Source organism: Mauremys reevesii, linkage group 8, assembly GCF_016161935.1.
Source record: "Mauremys reevesii isolate NIE-2019 linkage group 8, ASM1616193v1, whole genome shotgun sequence".
Lineage (NCBI taxonomy): Eukaryota > Metazoa > Chordata > Testudines > Geoemydidae > Mauremys > Mauremys reevesii.
This window is the reverse complement of record NC_052630.1, coordinates 95397623-95408151: the sequence shown is the minus strand read 5'-3', so window position 1 is coordinate 95408151 and position 10529 is coordinate 95397623.

Below are 10529 nucleotides of genomic sequence, written 5' to 3'. Positions count from 1 at the left end.
CCTCCTGCACCCCAACCCCCTTCCTCAGCCCTGCATACAATACCCCACCGAGATGTGGCCCTTGGCCCAAAAAGTTTGCCCACCTCTGGGTTAACACCTACTCAGCTAAACGCGATCTTGCAGTGTGGCAGCAACTTTGGGACGTTCATATTTATGAACAATATGCAGATCTTATCCCTATGTGCCAGTAGATGGCACTCTTTGTATGTACAATAGACAGCTACTGCTTCTGGGGTACAACTCTCAACAATAATATGCTTTGAGACTGCAGTACCCTGCCCTGTAATTTATTTTTCAAATTGGAGTAGATCCATTTCTCTCTGTTCTTCACTGAACCCTATTCTAGCCTTCCTGAAAGCTGTGCATCAGCTAGAAGGAAAGCCCTGACTCCATTCATTCAGGACAGTCTGACTTTAATGGCACCAGTGGGTGCTGGCTGGATTACTGCAGCAGATACTGTGGCATTGAGTGGCTGGCCATACAGGCTGCTGGATGTTCCGAAGTTGCTTGGACTGTGTGACATATTTCCACATCCTTAAATCATGCTGCATTTGCTAGGCTCTTCAGAAGGTTATGTGAAGTTTTTAGCGTGGAACATTGTACACTGGTCTTAGTGAAAACAACAACCAAAAAAACCATATTATTGTACATGTTAGTTTGAGCCAGTAGCAAGGTGCTTATTAGCTGCATCTTGCCCTTAAGGTAGGTTGAGCATAACACCCATTATATGCCTTTCTTAGTACTAAAGTCTTCTAAAAGGCAGAGTAGAGTCGTTGATAAACCAGAGAGATGTATCACCCCACTGTTTCAATTACAAGCTTTATTTGCTGCTACAGTTTGATCAATGCAATGAAGGCAAACTCGGATTTGTGTTCATGCGAAACCAAGTGTTTCTTTTCAGCAGCAGCATATCCTTCAAACCAGTACTCTGCTCAGATCACACAGCCTAAGAGCTAATGAAGAACAGGAGAGAACATTACAAATATAATATATATTTGTGCTGACAATGAGAGGAAATTATCTAGAATTTACTGCCTTGCGGATCAAAACACTTGAGACCAAGGAGCAGAGAGCAAAATTAGGTATAAATGCTGTGAAACATACCTCGCTGAACATGTGTGAAGGTATGTTTGGTCCTTGCCCCAAAACCTCTTCTGCATGGATGGGGTTCCCTAGATCCGGAAAGGATGGATGGGGCCAGGACAGGGGAGGACTGGAGACACTTTCCACTCCATTGTTCTCTTAGAAACCTTCAAGGGCAGTGGCAGTGCAGAGGCCAATGGGAGAGTCAGGTGCACCTGGAGTCTAAAGGCGGAGAGTGGAATGGCAGATCACAGGGAGGTGAAAGGCTTCAGGTCCATCAAGAGAGAGGCAGGGCCAGACGACCACTTTTTGGGGAGTGTGGAACCAGTACGAGGAGCTAGCAGGCAGCATCAGCAGGAGAGGACTATGGAAATGGGCCCAAGATAAGAGCAAGAAACGCTAATGTGGAACAGGGCCGGTCCACAACATTTTGGCACTTAAGGCTCAGATGACGCCCCCATACCCCCTTGCTTGGGCCAAAACTTTGAAAGGTCACAATTCTGCCTTCTTCCTGTTCTACTCCTCTCATGGTACAACTCTGCTATCTACTTTGATAAAGGAGAACTAACAGCTTAAAATGCCTTGTTCAAACATTTTAAGTAACACTTAACTTTCAGATACCTGAACAGCAAGTGTAACTTTTGTCTGCATAGGAAACACTGGCATTTTTATCTCTTTGAATAATCAAAGTGGTGCTTTCCGTGCCTTCTTGGTTGGAAAGATTTGAACTGCTTCCTGAAGGTCCACAGTCTGGGCCAGCTCATGCTCTATTGAAATGGTTGCAAGACCGACCAGCCTCTCCTGTGTCATTGTGGAGCGTAGATGTGTTTTTATTAACTTCAGCTTGGAGAAGCTGAGTTCTCCTCTGGCAACTGTTACAGGAAATGTTAGAAGTATGCGCAGAGCAACAAAAGCATTTGGAAAGAGGGTGGTCATCTTATTTGTGCGCATATATTCCAGAACAGCCTTTGAAGTTGATCCTGGTGAAATGTATCTTGAAAGGACTTTCAGTTCATCACCTAAATCACTCGCATCTATATCGTGCATATCATCATGTGTCAGCACTGTCTCTAGTGCCCTGCATTGCTGGTGTAGGTCTTCTTCAGGTGTGGTGAGGAGTTTTGGAATATCATACAACATTCCAAATATACTGCTGTGTTCCTTGAGCTGCATGAAACATTCTTCAACTGACTGTATTGCACAATCTAGCACCTGGTTAAAGAATTCAACTTTGAATTGTTGTTTGGGGTCTCTTATGGGATTATCCTGTGCCTTGTAATCAAAATGTCTTCTTCTTTGGGCACTCTTGTATTCTTGAATAGGTGAAGTTCCTCTGCCAACTTCTGTGCACTCTTCCGAACAATTTGAAATCCCTCATCTGACGGGCAAGACTGTAGGTAGGACTTTGCTTTGCCCAGTTGTTCCATTGATCCAGACATATCAAAGTCAACACCTTGAGTCTCTTGCTTACAACATTTATTTCAAACAGTATGTCATGCCACAACACTAAGCCACACAGAAATTTGAAGTTGCAGAGATAAAGGAAGAAGGAGGCACGTGTCAGGACCCTAATTGGTCCCTGCGTGATTGCTACTTCCCACCACCCAACAGAGATGTAATGAGGTTGGGTAGTGCCCATATAAGAAAAATTAAAACTACTGATTATTTCTTAAAAAGGGGTTTTAATGACTTTCAACTATAAAGGCAACACAGACAAAATAAGAAAAGCAAGAATAAAGACCAACATTGAATAAGGATTAATATAAATGGCAAGTTATACTGAAGACAAGCACAAGTGCATGTAAAGTTATTATTCATTAGCTATTTACTACTATTCTTAACACCATAGAGTACATGTAAAGTTCTTGTTCATTAGCTACTTAACACTATAGTATTGATACAACTTGAGATTAATTTAGCTCTAGCAACCAGACTTTTTTACTCCATAAACTTACTCTGCATTCATCCAAAAATACGTTACCCCCTCAGTTCGCCGTTTTCCGTACTGGCCAGGTACAGACAGTCGACAAGTGAACGTCCCTTCGATTCAGGGGGTGTGGGTCAGGTTTCCCTTATGACCAAAACACACATGCAGTCCCGTGCCTTTGTACCTTTTATCTGATTTGTTGGCTGTCTCTCAAAACAGACCAACCAATTAGGGTTAGCCAAATCTTTAATGTGGTTAGCGTTGTCGTTTTGACTGTATAATTTATGCTTACTTATCTCCTTGTGTCACTTTGACCGTATAATGTATGCTTACTTATTTCCTTGTAGCCAATTATTTTAAATGTGGGTTACACAATCTGTGCTCGGGGACACAGTTTATCTTGCTTTATAGGAGTCAGCATACTGTGTTATCTGGTTGCAATGCGTTTTGACCACAAGTCTTAGCTTACTTTTGCAAAGCTTGCCCTCTTCACCTCTGCAAAGGTTGCCCTTTTTACCTCCGCAAAGCGGAAGTTTGAGGCCTAACAATGACAATACCTTTGTTCATTTTAAGCTTGGCAATACTTTTGTTCAGAGATTAATCACAGAAGTATGTTTCTGGTGATTCTGCTACTGTTCTCCCATGAACAGTTCTTGTCATAGCATTATCCTCCATAATGGCAACTATGGCATCATCTATCTTCCCAATTTGGTGTTTGATAAGTTTTATCGCCTTCACTCAACTTTCCCATCGTGTGGCACTCAGTGGTTTCAGTGTCAGAGGATGTTCCCAGATGTTGCTTCAAAATTTGCTATCAATGAGTTGATGCAGAGAAAAATACATAGATGGTTTGAATTACATTAAAAAATTCAGCAGCCTCACTAGAAGCTGCTGCTGCATCTCGGACCACCAAGTTCTATGAATGAGAGCTGCATGGGACAAGAAAAGCTCAAGGATTTAACTCTTGGATCCGTGTCTGCACTCCTCTGTTCTTTCCTTTCATGTTGGCACCATTATCATAGTCCTGACGTCTCATGTCAGCTATCACAATTCCCATATCTTCCAGCTTTTTAAGAAGCACATTTGTCATACCAGCTCCTGTAGTATCAATGTCAATGAATTCCAGAAAATGCTCTCTGACAGTCACCATTGCAGGGACATTTTCACTAGGTTCTGTTGTTGTTACAAAACACACCATTAAAGTCATTTGTTCCATATGGCTGATGTCAGCTGTGCAGTCCAGAATAACAGAGTAATATCTTGCTGACTTCAGATCTGCCACTATCTTCTGTTTGACTGTTGTTGCCAGTACCTGTATGATCTCATTTTGAATTGTTTTTCCAAGGTAGTGGTGTGTGTGTACATTTCTTGGGTGGTGACTCTTCTTAGATACTCCTGGAGTACAGCATCAAACTCAGCCATTAGCTCCCCAGTTTTAAGGAAGTTTCCATTGTTTGTTAATCAGTCCAGGCTCCTGGGGGTGCTCGAGAGGTACATAAGAGGCTCCTCCTTCTCTCTCTCCCGGCAGCTCCTGCTGCTTTCTGTTATTCCCTCTCACCTTTTCTCCTACCTGCCTGTTATGTCTCTTGTGCCCTCCTTCCTCCAGCACAGCACTCCACCATCTCTGTGCATCTAGAGCAGAGAGAATAAATATGCACCAGCAGCAGACACAATTTGGGTCCTAGTGGCACCCCCCCTCCCCACAGTCTGGCACCTGAGGTGGCCGCCTCAGTTCGCCTCATGGTAAGGCCAGCCCTGACATGGAACAAAGGAGGTGGCTGATGAAGGGAGTGGGTATTATGAAAAGGGTGAAAAAACAAAGAGGTGTGTTACAACCTGTTGAGCTCGGAGTACTCCTGGTGCACGTCTAGAGTTGTGTGTCAGTACCAAAGAGTTAGTCAGGAAATAGTAGCATAAATGCTGCTTAATGGTGCAAATGAATAATCAAATCAGCTGTGACATTCAACCTCTGGATTTTTTTAAATATAGAAGTTTCCAAAGAGAGATTAAAAGAATCAGAAATACAGATGACTTGCAAGAGAATTTCATTGGTAAAACTGTATTTTTAAGTCTTTTAAGATATGTTCAGGCTTTTTTGTTTGCATGACCTCTCCTCTTAATTGGGCAGGCGCTTAATGGAGATGATAGGTGGGACAACCCAAGGGGCAATCTAACACTTTTATTAATGTGGCATGTAGACTCAAGGGAAAATATTCAGTGCCAGGTCCTGAATACACACATACACAGTCACATCAGAAAGAATGAGAAAAGAATCAGGCTCTGTGCACTCATGTGTGTTCGGGCTGGCTGGGTTCAGCCTGTACTTAAATCATTAACTGATCATTGTTAGGTGGGGATACAGTATAAGGTGGATCATGTTATGGCTTTTGTTTTGGGTGGGGAGAGCAAGAGAGACTAAAGGAGCTGATATCTTTCCTGCTCCCTAGCTGGGACTAGAAAGACCGATGGGGATAAAAACGCATTTTAAAAGCTGAGAAAGGAAAGTGTTTTTTTTCCATTTACAATATCAGTGAGATATTTAGAAGTTTTTTCTTCTCACAAAGAGTTGTTCTAGGCCTTTTGGAAAATCTTCCACATATCACTTGTGGCTTCTTCAACAAGGTCCTGGCTCTCTCTCTCAATATTTATATAATATGAAAAAAGTAAACACCTGTGTGTGCAAAAGTGTGTGTGTGTATACACACACACACTTCTTTTGCACACACAGGTGTTTACTTTTTTCATGGAAAGTATCATAAGGAAAAAGACTTCAAGAATGACACTTCTCACAGCTTTGACTTCTTTCACAGCCTCATTTGGAGTTTTCAGGCAATGACAGAGTCCGTTTGGGGAAGCTAGCGTTTGAGAAACTGGGGGTTATGACTTACCACTTCTTCATCTCATGCACATGAGAAAGGGAGGCCGCTTAATATGGCCTTCTAAAGAAGAAAAAGAGGAGGCAGTAAAGGTGGCAAAGGTGCCAACTCTGTTCGCATATCTATTCTAGGGACATCATCATAGGACCTAACCACATCAGCCACACCTGCAGGGGCTTGTTCACCTGCACATCTACCAGTTTGATTTATGCCATCATGTGCCAGCAATACCCCTCTGCCATGTACATTGGCCAAACTGAACAGTCTCTACTCAAAAGAACAAATGGACACAAATCTGACATCAGGAATTACAACATTCAAAAACTAGTAGAACACTTCTACCTCCCTGTACACTCAAAAACAGACTTAAAAGTGGCAATTCTTCAACAAAAAAAACTTCAGAAACAGACTCCAAAGTGAAACTGCAGAACTGGAATTAATTTGCAAAATGGACACCATCAAATTAGGCTTGAATAAAGACTGGCAGTGGATGAGTTATTACAAAACCTAATTTTACCATACTAGTTTCCCCCTACTGTTACTCACACCGTCTTGTCAACTGTTTGAAATGGGCCACCCTCATTACCACGGCAAAAGTGATTTTTTTCCCTCCTTTGGTATTCTACTGTTAATTGAATTGTCCCATAGACTGACCCCCTACCTGGTAAGGCAACTCCCATCTTTTCATGTACTATGTATATATACCTGCCTATTGTATTTTCCACTCCATGCATCTGATGAAGCGGGTTGTAGCCCACGAAAGCTTATGCTCAAATACATTTGTTAGTCTCTAAAGAGCCACAATGACTCCTCGTTGTTTTTGCTGCTACAGACTAACACGGCTACCCCTCTGAAATTTGAAATTTAGGAATTTGTTTGGTTTTTGAAATGATTCAATTCAATTAATGTTTCACACAAACACACTTCATGGGGTGCACACACACTGCATTTGGCAAATATATTTCATTATGGATACTCTGATTGGTCAGATGGTATTGGTTCTGTTCCTTTATTCTGTCTCTTTGGGGCCTTGAAATAGAACAAAACAAAAAACAGATAAGCCTGGGCATATTCTTTATTCTGGGCCTTTGAATCTCTCAGATTCGGGGCAGGAGCAGTTTGTGGAGCTGAGAGGAGCCAGCCCAAAAAGATTAGGGAAATGTAAGGACATTTCAAATCTTTTCTTTCCTAGACCACTTGAGTCAAGCGATGCCTGGGACATCATTGCTGGAAACATTAGGCTACTGTCATAATATTATAGGGTGGGGACAGACTGAAAGTTCATTTTCACTCATCATATTCACTCTCAAACTTGGGTGCATACAGTTAGGCATGTTTGCACTGGCTTGGATGTCTCTCCAGCATGCTCCCAAAACAGGAGCACAGCAGTTTCTCAGGGTATAAACAAAAGCTTCAGATAAGGAACCCTCCCTGACTACATACAAATGAAATCATAATGAAAGCCCTTTTCTGGGGACCAGTCAGGAAAGCCAAATCTCTTCCTGAAAGACTAGACAAGCCACTCCTTATTTTCTATCTTCTGTTATACATGGTATTTAGGCCCACTAGGTTCAGAAGCTCCTACTCCATCTGTTCCCCAGACACTTAACAGCTCCATATTCTCGTTCCAAACATCAACAGGCCTGACACAAAAAAGAAGTGGTTTAACCCTTAGCTCTGCCTAGATTACCTTGGCCCAGCTACCCAGGCCAAGGAGGCAAATGGTTAGTGTACCTCATGACACATGTACATTTCTAACAAGGCACCTAAAAGCAGCCTCTTTTTCAGAGATGCTGACATAGGTTTGTTTGGATACAGTGGTGCCTCAATGCCATGATGATGGTTGCACAAAAACTGCCAATAGGCCATTGAGCCAGAATCTATGAATTCCCCAAAGTTGTCAGTGGTTACCAAGAATACAGCTCTGGACTAGTGATGGGCCCAAACTAAACACGTCACATTGAAACACCCCAGAACTTTGAAGAAATTTGGACCCTGTGTTGACAGGACTGACTTTAAAACATAACTCACATTTAACTATATGTACTGAGCAGCATCAGATGCTAACAGGCTGAAACTGATCCTCAGTGCAGTGTCTTTACGATGAAGAGACTGGTGTCAAGATACCCCTTTTTGTTAAGAGAACTATGTACAGAAATGATTTAACAAACTTGCTGCTGCTCTGTGTAGCTGCAGCCTGCAACTGTCCTGTGCTGGGCTTCTTCGTTTCTGTCCCGGCACAAAGCACGTCAACAAAAACCAAAGTCTGCATAGAATGTGTACATGAAGTGTAGCATCTCTACTCTTCCTGGAGGACTTGCTGTATATCACACTCTGCAGAGGGTGAGCTCAAAGCCTGTGCATCACTTAAACCTCATGTAATGCTACCCAGCTAAAGTGGTGCAGAGCCTTGTGCTAAAGTCACTTTCAGAGATGGATCATTCCTACTAAACCAAGCTTCCAGTTATTTCCATAGAAAGGTATTCTATTGCATTTTTGTCCACTAGTGGGAGTGCTTGGCTCATCCGTCTATCTCAGGATTTAGAATTATGGTAGCTGTTTAGCTATTTTAGAGGTTTGCAGCTTTACTGATCTTAAAAGTAGACAATGTAGATGATGATACTTTTTAATTGAACAAGCTGAAAACTATTTGTCAGTCCAATCAAAGTTATCACATGATTAATTTCAGAAATTTTAAGAGGCGCTCTATTAACGCATTGTAGGAAGGGCAATGAAAAACCACAATAAAAAAAAAGACTTATTTAGCTTTGTCTTTTATCTATCCAAGTATCTGTTGTAGGTATTACTAAGGGACTGGTTGTCATAATATGGTCCTGATCCATCGAGGCACCTAAGCATCTTCAAGCTTTAAGAATGCAAGAAGTCCCGTTGCATGAAAAGGACTATTCATGTCTTTAAAGTTAAACATATGTTTGGATGAATCACATACTATGGGCATGAACCAAAGCCCACTGAAGTCAATGGAGAACTGTACCTCCACTATTAGACTCCTCATTTGTTGAATCCCATAGAGATAACATTTTTCTGGTCCTTTTCAATGGCTACATGCAACCACTAGAGAAAATGATCAGGTAACTGGAATCAAGTGCCAGCAAAATGTCGAGGGGACACAGCTCTACTTATCCTTCATCCATACATTCACACCACTACCACCAAAATGGCCCAGCAACTGGACAAGATCAGTTCATGGGACAGAACAGTTGGCTGAAACTGAACCTAAGTAAATGGAGGTGATGGTGATGGGCAAAAGAAAGCCTTTTGAAGAGTTAGCAGCCACAGTACAGTCTGCTTTCATTGAAGGTACACACATTGGTCAATATAGTCTATACTTTAGAACTCTTGGATTCTTCACTGAGGCTATGCTCTCATATAGCAGCATCTGTGAACAACACTTTCTACCATCTCCAGTTGGCTAGGAGACTGCATCCTATCCTGACATTATTCACACCTTTGTCACCTCTTGGGTGGACTATTGCAATGCACTATACCTGGGCATGAAGCCTTCAGTGCTTAGGAAACTAAAAGAGAACACTGCAGCACATCCCCTCAACAGCATAGGCTATCACAATGTCAGAAACTGAGAAATGCATGGTCAGGCCTAGAGATTGGAGCATCGGGAGTCCAGCCTAGCAGGCAGGCCTGGGGTTGGAGCCGGGGGTCAGAGCAGGAATCAAGAACGGGGTTGGCACATGGTTGGAACAGGAATAAGCACAGGGTGGGGCTGGAACAGAAACACCAGGGGATATTCTCTCTGAGGTAGCAACATTGAACAGACTGTAATGGCTGCTCTCCTTGGGAGCCTATATCCCCGGCCTTGGGGTCACCTGGTTAGACCTTTGCCTGTGGACTGACTGAGTGCTGGTTGATTGACATGGAGCCCTCAAGTAATCAGGCTTAGGAATGACTCAGCAGGGTCAGGCTGCAGGATGACTCAGCAGCACTTGTTAGGCTCAGAGATGACTCACTACACACAGGCCCATCAGACCTGTCCTCCACCCTGTACACTGGCTTTCCATAGGCTATTGCAGGGGTCGGCAACCTTTCCGAAGTGCTGTGCCGAGTCTTCATTTAGTCACTCTAATTTAAGGTTTGGCATGCCAGTAATACATTTAAATGTTTTTAGAAGGTCTCTTTCTATAAGTCTATAATATATAACTAAACTATTGTTGTATGTAAATAAGGTTTTTAAAATGTTTTTAAATGCTTCATTTAAAATTAAATAAAAATGCAGAGCCCTCCCCCCGTCCCCGACTGGTGGCCAGGACCCGGGCAGTGTGAGTGCCACTGAAAATCAGCTCATGTGCCGCCTTTGGCACACGTGCCATAGGTTGCCTACCCCTGGGATATTGAATTAAGTTCAAAGTCTCAGTCCTTAGCTTCAAGGTGCTCCATAGCCTGGGCCCAAGATATTTAAAAGGCCACCTAAAGCTTTGGGATGAAGACCATAGTTGACAACTCTGTTCCTCTGGCACAGTGGAACGCTCAACAATAAGGGTGAAGCTCATCCGCATGGAAGGTAAAACTTTTGCGGGGTCCAGTTTGAGTCTATGGAATGAACTCCCCCAGGAACTAAGGTCCATCACAAATTCATCACCTTCCACTCTAAGTGCGAGGCACATTTA